Source organism: Primulina tabacum, chromosome 4, assembly GCF_025594145.1.
Source record: "Primulina tabacum isolate GXHZ01 chromosome 4, ASM2559414v2, whole genome shotgun sequence".
NCBI classification, from domain to species: domain Eukaryota; kingdom Viridiplantae; phylum Streptophyta; class Magnoliopsida; order Lamiales; family Gesneriaceae; genus Primulina; species Primulina tabacum.
In genome coordinates this window covers 44706017-44722993 of record NC_134553.1, presented here as the reverse complement: position 1 = coordinate 44722993, position 16977 = coordinate 44706017, and positions in this window count along the sequence as shown.

Here is a 16977-nt window from a genome sequence, read left to right as displayed (position 1 = left end):
AGTTTGTAGCTTAAAGAAAACTTAAATAAGTTCAGTTTTTTAAATATTTTTATCTTTTAAAAAAAACAATTTTGACTTTTGAATAAATATTGAAAAAAAATTAAAAAAATAAAAATAAAAGTAGAACTCCAGAAACCATATATTCTAACTTTTAAGAAAAGATTTTTTAAGTGTTTTTTTATAACCGCCCCAAAAATTTTTGTTCCATTCTCGTTGTCTCCAAGAAAGAAGAATGTGTTTTAGGGCCAAAATCGAACCAAAAATACCCCCCAAAAAATATAAATATAATTTAAATCGTAAACAAACGTTACAAACTAAAACACAAATTTCTCATTTTTATTTAATAGCTTTGGTCACTAGAATCTTTAACTCGATTCTCCTTTTTCGAAAGAAAACAAAATCTTAGCGCGATCCAATAATGAAACATTTAGGTTTATTTCATCCTACCCATGTGGGTATTGTCTCCATGATAGGATGGATGACCAAGATTTGCCCATGCATATATATGACCCACTTTTTTTTTGAAATTGTATGTGTGGCAAGATCTTACCCGTTGAAATGAAGTAAGGGTAGTGCCCATATAGATAGGATCTCATTAACCCAAAATATAAGTACACATGTTTATTTCTAGAAGTTAGTAAAAGTCATCGTATGCATATATATATATATATTTGTGTGTGTGGACAACTGGACATACATCAAATTGACAAAAGAAGAATAATATGAAGAAGAAGAAAAAAAATGTGAGGAAAACGAAATATAGTGGGCGTGGTTTCTAGTTACGCGACAAGAATCGCATGAATATTTGGTTAATGAGATTCTACCTATATGGGCACTATCCATGTAAATGTCAAGAATTTGGAACATGAATAATAGAGTTCTTACACGTTTTCAAGGGTTTATTTAATAGTTGTAAGAGCCACGTGTTTTTTCAATGTGTGCATCACATAAAAAATGAATCTTAGATTAATATTTGGGGTAATAATCTTGAGAAGGTCTTTTGTGAGACGGATCTCACGAATATTTATCTGTGAGACGGGTCAATCCTACCGATATTCACAATAAAAAGTATATCATAAGAAGTAATATCATCAGAGATCAATCTCACAAAATACGACTTGTGAGACCGTCTCACACAAGTTTTTACCAATAACCCAGAGGTAACATTGAACTGATCGTTCTTTAAATCAAAATTACGTGATAAAAATTAATTAATTAATTAATGAACAAGTGCATGCGTGTGTTGAGATGTTCGATAATTTAACTCTGAGAATGTTTGGTATTCACGCCATTATTGTGCTATTAGTCATTTCGTTCATGGTACTTCGCTAAATTTTGGTACCATCACCAATATTTACATGTTTGGTCAACAGGGAAGTAGAATTAATTTGGGGATGAAACGTAATTTTCTCCAGTAAAATTTAGCGTAGAATTTGATATTTTTGAAAGCATAATACAATTATTTCTTTTAGTGAGGAATAAACACTACTTTTTTTTATTTTCAAAAAGTAATTAAGTGTTTTCTTGGTGACGTGTGCAGAAAAAATATACTAGGGGTCAGCAAAAGACACCATAATCTATTTCGAAAAAAGCAAAAAAGACACCATAATCCAACGAGTGTTTCACTATTAGGCACTCCAATATTTTGGTCTTGCTTACGATATATTGATATAATAATATAAAAATAAATTATAAAACTATATATTGATATTTATGTGGAAAAAAACCTAAAATTTATTAGCATAAAAACTACGATAAAGATGAAAATAATTTCACTATAATATTTTCATGATGTACAACCACTCACTGTGTTTTAAAAAAAAACGCATACTCTCTTAATATAAGAGAACAAACACCTCATAATTATTACAGAACTAAGCACTCAAATGCTATGAGATGAGAGAAAAGAACTGAGAATGATATTAGTAATGAGGTGAATTTATGCACCTGTTTATAGGTGTTCTTCCTCATCTGAACGAGAGAAATTTATACACAATTTCATCGTCTGAATTCACGATGCCATTTCGTTTTTTCTGATGCAAAATATGACCAACCTTTTTCCTCACAATTAATGCATACCTACCGTTCATCATTCCATCATCCACATTTCATGATGTTTCTCCAACTTGAAGATTTGATTGAGAATCAAACATATCTCCACACATCTTTTCAATCTTGTCATTTTTTGCTACTTACGTTTCTGCAATGTCACTTGAGGATCTACGCCACTTAAACTTATCCATATTCACTGGCTTGGTCAGAAAATAAGATACATTGTCATTTGTACGAATTTTCTGCATATCCACACTTCATTCATCTACTACTTCTCGCACAAAGTGAAATTGAACGCTAATGTGTTTCATCCTGGAATGAAAACTGAATTTTTTGCGATGTGCAATGCATTCTGACTGTCACAAAACAAATTAACATTCTCTTGTTTGTGCAAGATCTCCTTCAATAACATTTTTAATTCATATTGTCTCCTTGCAAGCTTGAATAGATGTCATGTATTTTGTCTCTATTATAGATAATGTCACAACTGTTTGAAGTTTTGAAACCCAACTTAACGCTCCTCTGCAAGTATAATAACATAAACAGTAGTAGATTTTCTCTTATCATGATCACTTGTATAATCGGAATCGACATAGCCCTTGAGTGTAAAATCCTTCAAAACATAATGCACTGTTTGAGGTACCCTTAATATATCTAAGAATCCTCTTAACCGTATATCAATGCTCTCATCCATGATTCTCCATATACCGACTAGCTGCTCCCACTGCTTGCGCAATGTCCAGTCTTATACATGATGAACATCAAACTTCCAACTGCTGATGCATATAGTACTCGAGACATCTCCATCCTCTCCGCTTCACTGCTAGAACACATCTCAGAGGATAACTTGAAGTTAACAAGAAGAGGGATCGAAATTGGCTTACTATCTTGTATGTTGCGATGAACTTGCATCCTAGAATCTTGTTTACCGGTCTCAAGTCCTTCATTTCAAATTCCCTAGCCAAATGTGCCTTCAATTCTTGGACCTGATCTTTATTGGAGTCTACTACCAACATGTCGTCCACATACAACAACAAAATAATATAATCATCACCAAACCTCTAAAAATATGTACAAGGGTCTACTACTCAGTCTCTTGTATCCAATCTGATGATATAGGAATCAAATCTCGTGTACCAATGTCTCGGAGCTTTTTAGAGATCGTATAGAGATTTGTTCAACCTGCAAACCAAGTTCTCTATGTCTTTTTTCACAAAACCTACTGGTTGGAGCATATATATTTATTCTTCAAGATCTCCATGAAGAATTCAGTTTTCACATCTAGCTGTTCTAGATGTAGGTCAAACATTGCACACAATATCAACATTATTCTGACCGTTGTAAGTCGAACCACGGGAGAAAATATCTCATCGAATCAATGCCTTCTTTCTAAGCGTACCTTTTTACCACCAATCTAGCATGATACTTCTCCACTTGGTTATTGTCATCACGCTTGATCTTATAGACTAATTTGTCACCAATAGATTTTCTTCCTCGTGCTAGTGTAATAAGTTCCCGAGTTTTATTCTTGTCTTTAGTTGTCTAAGACCTCCAACTCTTCATGCATTGTTGTCACCCACAGAGATACATCCGAGCTTTGAGTAGCCTCATGAAAAGTTGATGGCTCAGCATCCTCTGTTAATAGATAATATGCAACATTGCTTTCAGTAACATAATCTGAAAGCCAACCTGGTGGTCCTCTGTCTTGAGTTGACTGCCTCACCTCGGAAACCTCAGACTCAATATGTTCTTGTTCTTTGTGCTCGGGTATTGCTTCACAAGAAATTTGATCTTCTTCCGTCTTATTTTCCACTTGAAATATAGTATTTTCTGAATTCAATGTCCCTTATCTTTTTTTAATTTATCTTCCTCGAAGATAACATCCTTGGTGACGACAAGCTTGTACACTGTAGAATCCCACAAGCGAAACCTCTTTAATCCATCAGCATACCCAAGAAGATACATTTTCTGGATTTTGAATCCAATTTTGATCTTTCTTACTTATTGTACAGAACGTATACATGACTTATAAATGTACGCAGATGAGAATAATCAATCGACTTCCCAGTCAACATCTCCATCGGAGTCTTCAGATCAATCGCTACTGAAGGAGAACTGTTAATACTATAACAAGCGGTTTTGACTGCTTTTGTCCAAAATGACTTGTCTAGACCCATGGTCCTAAACATAGATCTTGTTTTGTCCAACAAGATTATATTCACCCGCTCTATTAATTCATTCTATTGAGATGTGTAAGCCGTCGTAAACTGTCTTTTGGTGTTCTCATGTTGACAAAATGTATCAAATTCGTCAATGTATATTATTCTCTATTGTTAGTCCTCAGATACTTTATTTTCTTTTCCAAATCAAGTTCAACCCTCGCTTTGAAATCTTTGAAGACTTAAAAAATATATGATTTCTTCTTGAATGGATACACTCAACTTCTCTTAGAGAAATCATCAATGAACGAGACAAAGTATCTCACTCCACCTAGGGATACAACCGGTGCTTGCTAAACATCCGAATGAATCAACTCCAATATGCTTTTGCTTTTGGTAGTAGAAGTGTCAAATTTTAATTTGTGTTGTTTACTAGTAATACAATACTCGCAAAAGGGTAGTGATACTTTTGTAAGTCCCGACAGCAACTTCTGTTCTAAAAGATTTTTCAACCCTCGTTCATACACACACTGTTAATTCTTCTCCTGTATCAATTGATGTAACCACAAGTTCTATTTTTTTTGTGTATTTTACCCAAAATTACATACATATTTGCAACAATTTTTTCATCACTCATAGCCACAAGTTCTCCCTTTACAATTTTCATGATCTCATTTCCATAGGGGTTTTTGAACTCGATATTGCACCTCCTTGTATGGTGCGAATGATGTCATCAAATATTTTTATTTTGATAATATCGACCCAACTATTTTCAAGGCATGATCATTTCCCATAATACAAATCCTCCAGAGACTGGTTCATATTGATTGGACTATTCTCTCTGAGACATCATTTGTCACATCGCTCCTGAATTCATAATCCATGTGTCACAAAATTTGTGTTTGTCTTTTGCAATTATTGTTGCTTCACTAAATAATATTTCAACATCGCCTGAAGTATTGGCCACATTTCCTTGAGAACCTTTCTCGATACTCGTACACTCTTTCTTGAAGTGCTTTTTATCGTCACATTTAAAGCAGTAAACATTTTTTTCTTACTTCTTGACTTTGATCTACCTTGTCTTTGGCTCCCACTAGAATCGTGGTCCATAAATCCTCCTCTTATCATTGGTAAAGCCTCCGCCTACTTCGAGTTACCAACCTATCTTCCTTATTCTTGTGTTGACTTTCCTCTCCGAGAACCGCAGTTAAGACACCGTCAAAGTTTAAAAAGTCTGTGAGGATATTGTTGGTCAAATTGATGATAAGTTGATCATATGAATTTGGTAGAATTTGAAATAGAAGCTCTACACGTTTCTTTTCTTCTATTTTATAACTCATAGAGGTGAGTTGAGAAAATAGAATATTTATATTGTTGATATGATCAGTCATTTATGAGGATTTCGTCATCCGAAGAGTATAAAACCTTCTTTTTAGGAAAATCTTATTGTGTAGTGACTTGATTTCGTACATCTTTGTCAGAATATCCCAGATACTTTTTGTCATCTTTATCTCAGATATACTTGACAATACTTCGTCTGCTATAGTCAAGTGTTAATTACAACATCGTTATCATTCATCTCATTCCACTTTCTATCGTCCGTCATTTCCCTGGATCTCTCTAAATGCTGCCAAGCAATTTTCTTTTCTTAAAACTGCTTGTATCTTTAATTTTCACAGTATAAAATTGATCACGTTGAACTTTGATATATTGAACCTACTAGTCATTATGCAATTTAGTAGACTGGACGAAATAATCATGACTTAATAAAAAACCTATAAAAAAAATTCTGATATGGAAGATCAGTCTAGGCTGCAACCACAGAGCATACTCAAAATTTTAAAAAAAATTAAACCAAAGCTCTGATATCACTTGTTGATCTCAGGTGCGGAATCTTGAGATAATATTATGAAAATAAAGTATAAAACTGGACACCGAGATTTACATGAAAAAACCTTAAAAATTATTATGGTTAGAAAAACGGGCAAGATGGAAAGATTTTTCCATTATAATATTTTATAATATACAACTGATAAGTGCATTTTATGCACTTAAATTATCCTTATACTTCATATAGATTGTTAGTCTTTTTGGGCAGAATTACGCGCTTTTGTTGTTTTTTGGTGTGATTGCAGGAACCTAGGTAAGACTATCATTCGGGCGCGAAGGAAAGTGAAAATGGCACCTAGAAGAGAAACATGCAAGACGCCCCGGTCTGAAGGCAGTGAGGCTCGCGCATATGCGCGATCAAAAACTTGTTGCAAATTTTCACTACCGCAAGTGTACGGTGTCAAGTTTTAGTACTGGTTTGAGTACAAATATCGATCCCACGAAGAGTAATTATTTAAAATTGTATATTGATTACCATAATTGACATAGCTCAACTTTATTTAGACAAATCAAATGGTTGGTTTATAATCAATTCAAATAAAATAACAAATCCTGTAATTTTAGCACGCAGTAGAAATTCACTGAGTAAAAAAAATCTAGAGATATGATTTCGTCTGGTTTCCCTATGCTAGATTAAAATTGACTAACATTTAATTAAATTGCACCATATTTATTAACCAAGAACTCACAATATTTTCTATTCACTTTTTCAAGTGATAAATAGAACTGTATTACCTATTACCAATTTTAATATGTCTATTCAAAATCATGTAACACGTAATAAATGCAAACAAGGTTCTCTTATGGACTCGCCAAAGTTATACGTCTTTTGCACGTTATAAACATCTGACGATGCAATTTCCCCTGTCCTAATTTCGATCACCTCTCTCGAGTGTTAGATCTCAATTATTAGATCAGTCGAATTATGGCCAGTAATCCAAAATCATTAATGACAAGAAAGCACAAATAAACACGATAAATTAATTAGATGAAAAGTCAAAACGTCAATAACATAGGGTAACCCAAGACCACATCAATCTCTAGAAAATAGAATTAGTTTCATACTCGAATTTAAATCAATACAAAACCTGTTTGTAATCATTAAAAACGTAAAAGTAAAGAACCGAATTAGGAACGTGTTTAGGAGAGATGAAAGTGCGTCTCCGTGTCCGGATTCAGCGTCTTCTATCTCTATTCTTCGCGTCCCGTGCTCCGTGCTCTGACTTTTTCCAATGATATGTCGGCTGCTCTAGAATATTTTCCGAACTCCCTCAAAATCCACGCCGAAACCTATTTAAATCTGAGAGATCGCGCCGCGCGCATATGCGCGCCCAAGACTCGCGCATATGCACGGGTCCTTCTGTATGTTGGCATCTTCTCGCGCGCATATGCGCGCCCAAGTTCGGCGCATATGCACGCTGCCCTCTGGTCTCGCCTCATGTCTCTCGCGCATATGCGTGCCATGAGTGGCGCATATGCGCGAGGCTCACTGTATTTTACCTCGCTTCGGTGCATCGCTCGCCCGTATGCGCGATCTTACTCGCGCATATGCGCGAGCCTCACTGCCTTCAGACCGGGGCGTCTTGCATGTTTCTCTTCTAGGTGCCATTTTCACTTTCCTTCGCGCCCGAATGACAGTCTTACCTAGGTTCCTGCAATCACACCAAAAAACAACAAAAGCGCGTAATTCCGCCCAAAAAGACTAACAATCTATATAAAGTATAAGGATAATTTAAGTGCATAAAATGCACTTATCAAATCCCCCCAACTTGAACTTTTGCTAGTCCCGAGCAAAATAAAATAAATAAAACATTAACTAGACTAGACTAAACACATCCTAAAGAAAATAACTGAACGAACAAGAATTGTGGAATAAAAGGATAACCACTAGCCTCAGAGATTACAGTTTCCATGATATTGAATCAAACACATGCCACATTACTCAAAGTTCACGTGCGTGTGTGTTCTGCTATTCTCGTTTACCCACTCCAAATGCCAAGATAAGTTGATAACTTTTCATATCATAAAATTCTAGACTCCTCGACACACATGTAATTAGCAAAATCATTGAAACACACATTTACCTTCACAAATCAACAGGGCTTATAGGATAACATTTGGCTAAACAAAGTGGTAATATGAAGACAATAATTAACCAAACAAAATCCAATATCATGAGATGCGCACATGTACACAATCGAAATCTATGTCTATCGACGGCATTTTTCAAGTGTCCATGGGCTTAACTTTGGCAACTCTTCTCCACTAGTATATTGGGTACGTGTGACTCGGTTAATAGGTCTTTTAAGCTTATAACGTTAGGCTATGGCTAGTGGCTATAAATGAAGATAGGGAATCAAAAGTGAGAGAAACAAACCAAGTTATTTTTCACACGCTTCTCCTTCTTCCTCTTGTTTCATATCCACTTGCTTTGCCACAACATATTCACCAATTTGTCATCTCTGTCACATCAATACGTCATACTCTTTTATTCTTTATTCAACTTTTTCTTTCTTCCTTTTCTCAACATCTCTTTTTTTTTCTTTGATGATATTCTTATGTACGCACAAGGGAGAAGAACTTTTGTAGTGATACACAGGTTCGTTTTCTCTCAGTTTTCGGTAGGTACTAGTGTATATGCTCAAAAGTTGGTAGTTGACGTAGGGATTTAGAATTGATACGAATGGGGGCTTTTGTGTGCCTTGGCACACTCCATTCGATTTTCATTAAGCTCAAACATGGGACACTAGGGTATCATATGATGTTATGGGTAGGCTTGAAAGGCTTGAACGTTCCAAATATCGCCTAAATCATCCCTAAGTCACACAATACCCGTATTTCGCCTTGAAGAGTGCCAAACCAAGTTCTAGACTACTTTCAATTTACCGATCAACAAACACGGACAGATCATGTTTTCGGGTATTTTAACAGAACCAATCACACATCTCATTCTCATTCAGGCTCAAAGGGCTAACAATTGACAAATTATTCAAGGAAAAACAGGCCCAATATAATTCAAAGACTGCCTGAATCATTTTTGTGTTAGTGAACATGTAACTCAACAACAAGCAATCGCATGCAGGTTTTGGAGTCCATTCATACATTCCGAATCACAAATCACATGAACACTCTATTGACATCGGATGTATCAACAATCATAGCAATCGTGAATTAATGTGTAAACGGTTAAGTAAAGATAGCATGCATTCGGATTCGTAATCATGGACAACATGTGTTTCGGGTCAACTAACATCATTGTTTGGTTACCACGTTAATTCCACAACTCTAAAAAACTTAACGACTAAAAATAGACATAAAGACTAAATTAAAATACTAAAGCATCAAATAAAATAAAACACTAAAACATCAACTCAAATCAAATCACCCCCCGAAACTTAAAATATGCATTGTCCTCAATGTATAAACAAGAACGAACGGGACAATCATACCTCCCACGACGAGTGTCAGTGCCCGCTGTCATCATCATCAACATCTTCGTCCATGTGCTAGGGTGGGGCCTGTGGAGGCGGTGCCGGATACTGTGGTGGCCATACAGGTGGCTGGGGAAACATGGGATCCTCTAGATCTAAAGGTGGGAACCGCTGAGCAAGCACGGAGGTGAAGTCCATCATGTATCCCATGAAATGGTCGGTGCGGTACTGAAGCGAATCTAGCACCTGGCGCTGCTCGACGAGTAACTGCCTCTGATCCTGCATCTCATTCTCTAGTCGCCTCAATCTGTCTCCCATGCGCTCTCTGGCTGCTGCAGGTGGTGGTGGAAGCTGTGCCTATGGAAGTTCCTATTCATCCGGGAACTCATGGGGAACATAAGATGCGGCTCCAAAGAAAACAACAATGGGGGCCTTCGGCTTGAGCACTGGGGTTCATCAGGGGCCCATGATACGCCGGCCTGGCGGCATAGCTCGGTAACAGTGTGGGGACAAGGAAGAGCAATCGTAGCTAACCCTTCGCCGGCTCTCATAATCGAGCCATAAATGATTTTCCCCACGTCAATTGATTTTCCCATCAGGATGGCATAAACCAATGCGGCTTTGTCTTTGGTGACATCGTAGTAGTGAGAGGATGGGAGAATTCGGGCCAGTACAAAAGATGCCCAAGCACTTGCGTTAGGGCCCATGTCGATTTTTTTTAAAGAAGTAGGCCCGCTCGAGCTCATTTTCCAGACAGCCCCGGCTTGACATATGGTCCGGATGACCTCTGTGTAATCAACACCAGCTTCGAGGAATTCACTGTATTCGTCCTGGTCGAAGCTGGGCATCTGATATAGCGTGTTGATCGTTCGAGAGTCGAACGACACCAATTTACCTCGGACCAATACTTTGGACTCGCCATGCCGAATCCGGAGGTTGGCGTAGAATTCTCGCACAATCGAGATAACGGCGTCCAACGGGTGTTGAGCGAATTAAACTCATCCCCTACGTTCCAGTTCCTCTATGATCACACCACATGGAATGGACAAATTGAACCCCCGTTCCGGTATGATGGGCTGTGTCATAGAACTATCATATATTTGCTGGGCCTCCTCGTTCCAAAATCTGTGAGAATCAAAGCTTGAAGAGGATGAGGAACCCTTTTTCGACTTCTTTTTCGGCGCCATATCAATTAATGTATCAAAACTCACACCAACAACAACTAAATTCAACAACTGAAGAGCCAAAAATCCGGTAATCACACCCCAATGTACGTAGCAATTACAATCTCACTATACCACTTAATCTGGCTAGCAATACGATATACGCCCCAATCACAAACTACTATAGAACAAATCGAAGCACCCACTTCACAATATCACAAGTCCCTCAACTAGATCGACACTAATTTCAACTATTCTGAATAAAACCCTTGATGTCACAAGAAAGTTACCAGAAATCGGAGTGTGGTTGGAGTTCACAGCTGTGGTATAGGCGGCGGCGGCGGCGGCGGCTTTTCGGCGGAGGTAGGTGGAGAGAGTTTTTGAAAGGGGAGGCTGCTGGTGTTATTTCTGAAGAATGTTTCGCGAGATCCTCTTTTTTTTTTTAAATCTGGTCGCGCGCATATGTGCGACCTGATGTGGCGCATATGCGCCGAAGTTACTGCCTTTCGAGTTTATCGCCCAGTCCTCTCGCGCATATGCGCGTCCTAAGTGGCGCATATGCGCGGTGCCCTCTGTCAGTGTCGCGCATGTGCGCGCCTTGAGTGGCGCATATGCACCGTGTCCTCTGCCTGCTTCGCGCATGTGCGCGAAAATACGTCGCGCATGTGCGCGGGGCACACTGTCCATAAGCTTCTCGAATTATTTATTTATTTTTTTTTAAAATTACCTGCAAAAATAAAGTGATTCAAATTAATACTCGAATAGAGAAAATTAAAAGTAATAACTTAAGAAATTGAAATAAAATAATAAAAACAAAACGACTGCAAAAATAAATAAATGTGGGTTGCCTCCCACACAGCGCTTGGTTTATTATCATCAACCCGACTGTCACAAATTCTGATCATGGTGGGTTGTATGATTTCTTGGATGCCCTTATTTCCACCAGCTGACTTTCAAATTCCATGGTCATTTTTCCTCGTTTCACGTCAATGATAGCTCCAATAGCAGCCAATAATGGTCGTCCTAGAATGACGTGAACGTTCTGACTATTCTCCATGTCAAGTACCACGAACTCTGCCAGAACCTTCAATTTGTCGATCCGAAGTTCAACATCTTCCACAATACCCAACGGTGTCCTGATCGATTTGTCTGCCATTTGTAAGCTTAGTCCTGTGGACCTCATCCTGCTCAATCCAAGTTTTTCGTAGAGAGAACTTGGCATTATATTTATGCTCGCTCCTGAGTCACAGATAGCTTTCTCCACTAAATGACCCCCTATTTCACATGGCATAATAAATTCACCGGGATCTAGCAACTTTTGAGGAGGATTCCTTCGTGTTCCTTCAGTAAATTCACCTTCCACCTGATCTGCGAACTCATTATTAGTGTGCAGGTTCTTGAGATCTTCAAGACCTTTTTTCTTTTGAAATTCAGCTTGTAATTGTAAAAATCTCTGGGGGTAGGGAAGTAAAGAAATATCAATGCATTGATTTAAATCATACCTCTCAGATTTCTTATCTCGGGCTCTTTTGGTTGGACTTAGCTTTTCATCGCGAACAGGTGTGAGTTCAACCTCCTTCTCTTCTCTGCCTACCACACAAATCTCTTCATGATGTATAAAAATGGCATTCACTTCTCTTAGGTTTGGGTCTGCAGTCTTTTGAACTGCGCCTGACGGTTGAGACGTTAGTTGCTTTGTTATCTGCCCCATTTGCGATTCAAGGATTTTCAAGGTCGCACCAATACTCGCCATGTGTGTCTCAAGGTTGTCCAGTCTAGACTCAGTTCTAGACATCCTTTTACCAGATTCAACAACAAATGTTCCAACTAAATCTTCAAATGATGGCTTCCCTTCCCCATTTGATGTATTGGACCCCGGTGGAGGATTCAACACATTCTTATTGTTTGCATAAGAAAAATTTTCATGGTTTCTCAACCCAGGATGATAAGTATTAGGGGGAGGGTTACCTCGATATCCGCCAAATCCTTCAACATTTCTGTTGTTGATATACTGAGCTTCTTCAAGAAAATGTGGTTCTTCAACGACAAGCGATGGTCCCTCAGTATTTGATGTACTCACTTTATTCATGGTTGCTATCTATGTAGTCAATGCTGATACTTGTGCAGTGAATGATGTGATAGGATCCACAGCATAAACTCCAGCAGCCCTCTGTACTCCTGACCTCTCAGACGGCCATTGGTAGCTATTAATAGTCATCTGCTCAAGCAAGTCGTAGGCTTGAGCAGGAGATTTTGCAAAGATCGTGCCACTTGCCGCTGCATCCACCGTTGTCCGTGTCTGGCCATTCAACCCGTTATAGAAAAGCTCAATCTGTACCCAGTCTTCAAAACCATGATTAGGGCACCTCCGCAACAACTCCTTGTACCTCTCCCATGCCTCATAAAGCTGCTCAAAGTCAGTTTGCCTGAAAGTACTGATCTCAATCTTCAATTGCGCAGACTTCGCTGGGGGAAAATATTTAGAAAGAAATTTCGTCGCCAGCTCCTGCCATGTTGATACTTCCCAAGGGAAGTGATTGGAGCCATCCTCTTGCCTGGTCCCTGAGAGAAAATGGAAACAAGTGCAATCTAATAATATCATCAGAAACATTATTAATTTTTACCGTATCCGTGATCTCCAGGAATGTCCTTAAATGAACATGAGGATCAGAAGTGGCAGTTCCAGCAAACTGAATTTGCTGAACCATATTGATCAGAGCAGGCTTCAACTCGAAATTATTGGCGTTGATGGTCCCTCTTGCAATACCAGAATAATGCGTGTTGATCACTGGTCTGAAGTGGTCTCTGATAGGTATGGCGTCTGGCGGGTTATATCTGGCGTCCTCTCTGTTTTCAGCCATTGTTTGGATTTCTTCCCTTCTCGCTTTTCTTATTCTCCTCGCAGTTCTTTCGATCTCCGGATCAAAGATAAGCAAATCAGGGCTGTGCGATCTTAGCATGCACTGCAAAACAGAAAAGATTCTAACGTAACAAAATAAATAAATAAAATAAAATCTAAATTAAAGTCAAGACTACTTATTAACGATACTAATATGCAATTAAACAGTTTACTCCCCGGCAACGGCGCCAAAAACTTGTTGCGAATTTTCACTACCGCAAGTGTACGGTGTCAAGTTTTAGTACTGGTTTGAGTACAGATATCGATCCCACGAAGAGTAATTATTTAAAATTGTATATTAATTACCATAATTGACATAGCTCAACTTTATTTAGACAAATCAAATAGTTGGTTTATAATCAATTCAAATAAAATAACAAATCCTGTAATTCTAGCACGCGGTAGAAATTCACCGAGTAAAAAAAATCTAGAGATATGATTTCGTCTGGTTTTCCCTATGCTAAATTAAAATTGACTAACATTTAATTAAATTGCACCATATTTATTAACCAAGAACTCACAATATTTTCTATTATCTTTTTCAAGTGATAAATAGAATTGTATTACCTATTACCTATTTTAATATGTCTATTCAAAATCATGTAACACGTAATAAATGCAAACAAGGTTCTCTTATTGACTCGCCAAAGTTATACGCCTTTTGCACGTTATAAACATCTGACGATGCGATTTCCTCTATCCTAATTTCGATCACCTCTCTCGAGTGTTAGATCTCAATTATTAGATCAGTCGAATTATGGCCAGTAATCCAAAAGCATTAATGACAAGAAATCACAAATAAACACGATAAATTAATTAGATGAAAAGTCAAAACGTCAATAACATAGGGTAACCCAAGACTACATCAATCTCTAGAAAATAGAATTAGTTCATACTCGAATTTAAATCAATACAAAACCTGTTCGTAATCATTAAAAACGTAAAAGTAAAGAACCGAATTAGGAACGTGTTTAGGAGAGATGAAAGTGCGTCTCCGTGTCCGGATTCAGCGTCTTCTATCTCTGTTCTTCGCGTCCCGTGCTCCGTGCTCTGACTTTTTCCAATGATATGTCGGCTGCTCTAGAATATTTTCCGAACTCCCTCAAAATCCACGCCGAAACCTATTTAAATCTGAGAGATCGCGCCGCGCGCATATGCGCGCCCAAGACTCGCGCATATGCGCGGGTCCTTCTGTATGTTGGCATTCTTCTCGCGCACATATGGGCGCCCAAGTTTGGCGCATATGCACGCTGCCCTCTGGTCTCGCCTCACGTCTCTCGCGCATGGGCGCATGTGCGCGAGGCTCACTGTATTTTACCTCGCTTCGGTGCATCGCTCGCGCATATGCGCGATCTTACTCGCGCATATGTGCGAGCCTCACTGCCTTCAGACCGGGGCGTCTTGCATGTTTCTCTTCTAGGTGCCATTTTCACTTTCCTTCGCGATCGAATGACAGTCTTACCTAGTTTCCTGCAATCACACCAAAAAACAACAAAAGCGCGTAATTCCGCCCAAAAAGACTAACAATCTATATGAAGTATAAGGATAATTTAAGTGCATAAAATGCATTTATCAACAACCACTCACTGTATTTTTAAAGAGAACACATATTCTCTTAGTACAAGAGAACAAACACCTCACGAATGATATAGAACTAAGCACTCAAATGCTATGAGATGAGAGAAAAGAACTGAGAATAAGATGAGGAATGAGGTGAATTTATGCACCTATTTGTAAGTGTTCTTCCTCGTCTGAACACGAGAAATTTATGCACAATTTCATCGTTTGAATTCACGATGCTAATTCCATTTTTTACGCTGCAAAATATGACCAACATTTTTCCTCAGAATTAAATTCCATGTATTTAATTTGTCATCTATCTAAATATAAAATGATTAATACTAAAAAATATTGTTACCTATACACTTGGATTAGGTCTAATTATTGTTCAAAACTCAATGATTCCATGCTTAGAGTATCTTCTTCAGAGCCAATGTTTGTGCACTCACTTTATGAATAGAATTAAGTCCCATTAGTTTGTTCCAAAATACCAAAGATTTACACATTTTTAAGCAAATGGATAAAGCGAATGTGGAAAGCCAAATATAAAGATTTTGTTAATGGTAGGTGCTATAAAAGGAGATTTCCTTTATACCACTAGTGTAATTATTTGGTTTTGGTCAAAGATTAACTTTTTCCTCCATTAACGCGTTTAGAAACCAAACAGAAAAATATGCACATCTCCATTTATCCACATATATTCTTGATCTTGTCCATTCAATTGTTAAATGAAGTAATGACATACACACGAGCGAACAAGAGCAAAAGTTAAATTTATATTAAAAAAAGTTGATAAAAAAATTAACTTTCGATCTTGGGAAGGAAATAATATTTCATCTAATGTTTCGTGCACACAATTGGTGATCATACGTATGTTATTAAAAATTTAAACCGAACCAACAAGTATACCTTGCTCTTTTTATTTTTTTCGTGACGGGACCCAAATAAACCTTATGACTATGCAGTGACATACATATCAAGATGGCTGGCTAAACTACACTAGGCAAACTTTTCGAGAAAATATTGGTAAGAGAAATCAAAATTGTGATAATCGACAACGTGTTCACCTGCTCCACCAACTCGAATATACTTACGAGACAATACTCCACGAACTGGAACATCTCATGAGCCATGTATCACTTACTTTGTATGTATAGAATCTTTATATAATCTCAACTATGCAATACAAAAATAAAAGTTCATGTTACATCCATGGAGATATGGAGAAATCTTACCTTTGACATATTCCACTACATGATGCAACAATGTTATAGCATTAAATCCATCATGGTAATAATTTTCCAATTCTTTGACAAAATGAAAGTCAATTTGGTTATAAAATAAAATAAAAAATCAGGAAAGTCAAAAAGCCAATTAACCAGAAGATCCTATCATATTAAGTCAAGCTGCCATGGATCCACTATTCATAAGCAATAAGAGGAAAGTGGGGGAAAAAAATACAAGCATTTCAAGCAGTGGGTGGGTTCAATAGGAGAATTTTGAAAGAACTCTAAGCATAATTAGGTACCTAAAGCACTTCAGAGCTCCACAACTCCAACTGTTAGATTGAATGGAGTAACCTTTTTCTGTCAAGTGCAATAATAACTTCGATGAAAATCCTATATTCCTTTAAATTTCTGAAGATTATTTCACCGAGGGAGGGGAAGTAATGATGATTGAGAGGGGGAAAAAACGAAGAAAAATGAAACTAAACGAATTTGATGATGGAAAATTAGGGGAGAGTTTAAAAAGGTAGTACAAACAACAGAGCTTCTAACACAACTATATTTCAGGAAATGAAATATCCTAACAGCTTAAAAGAA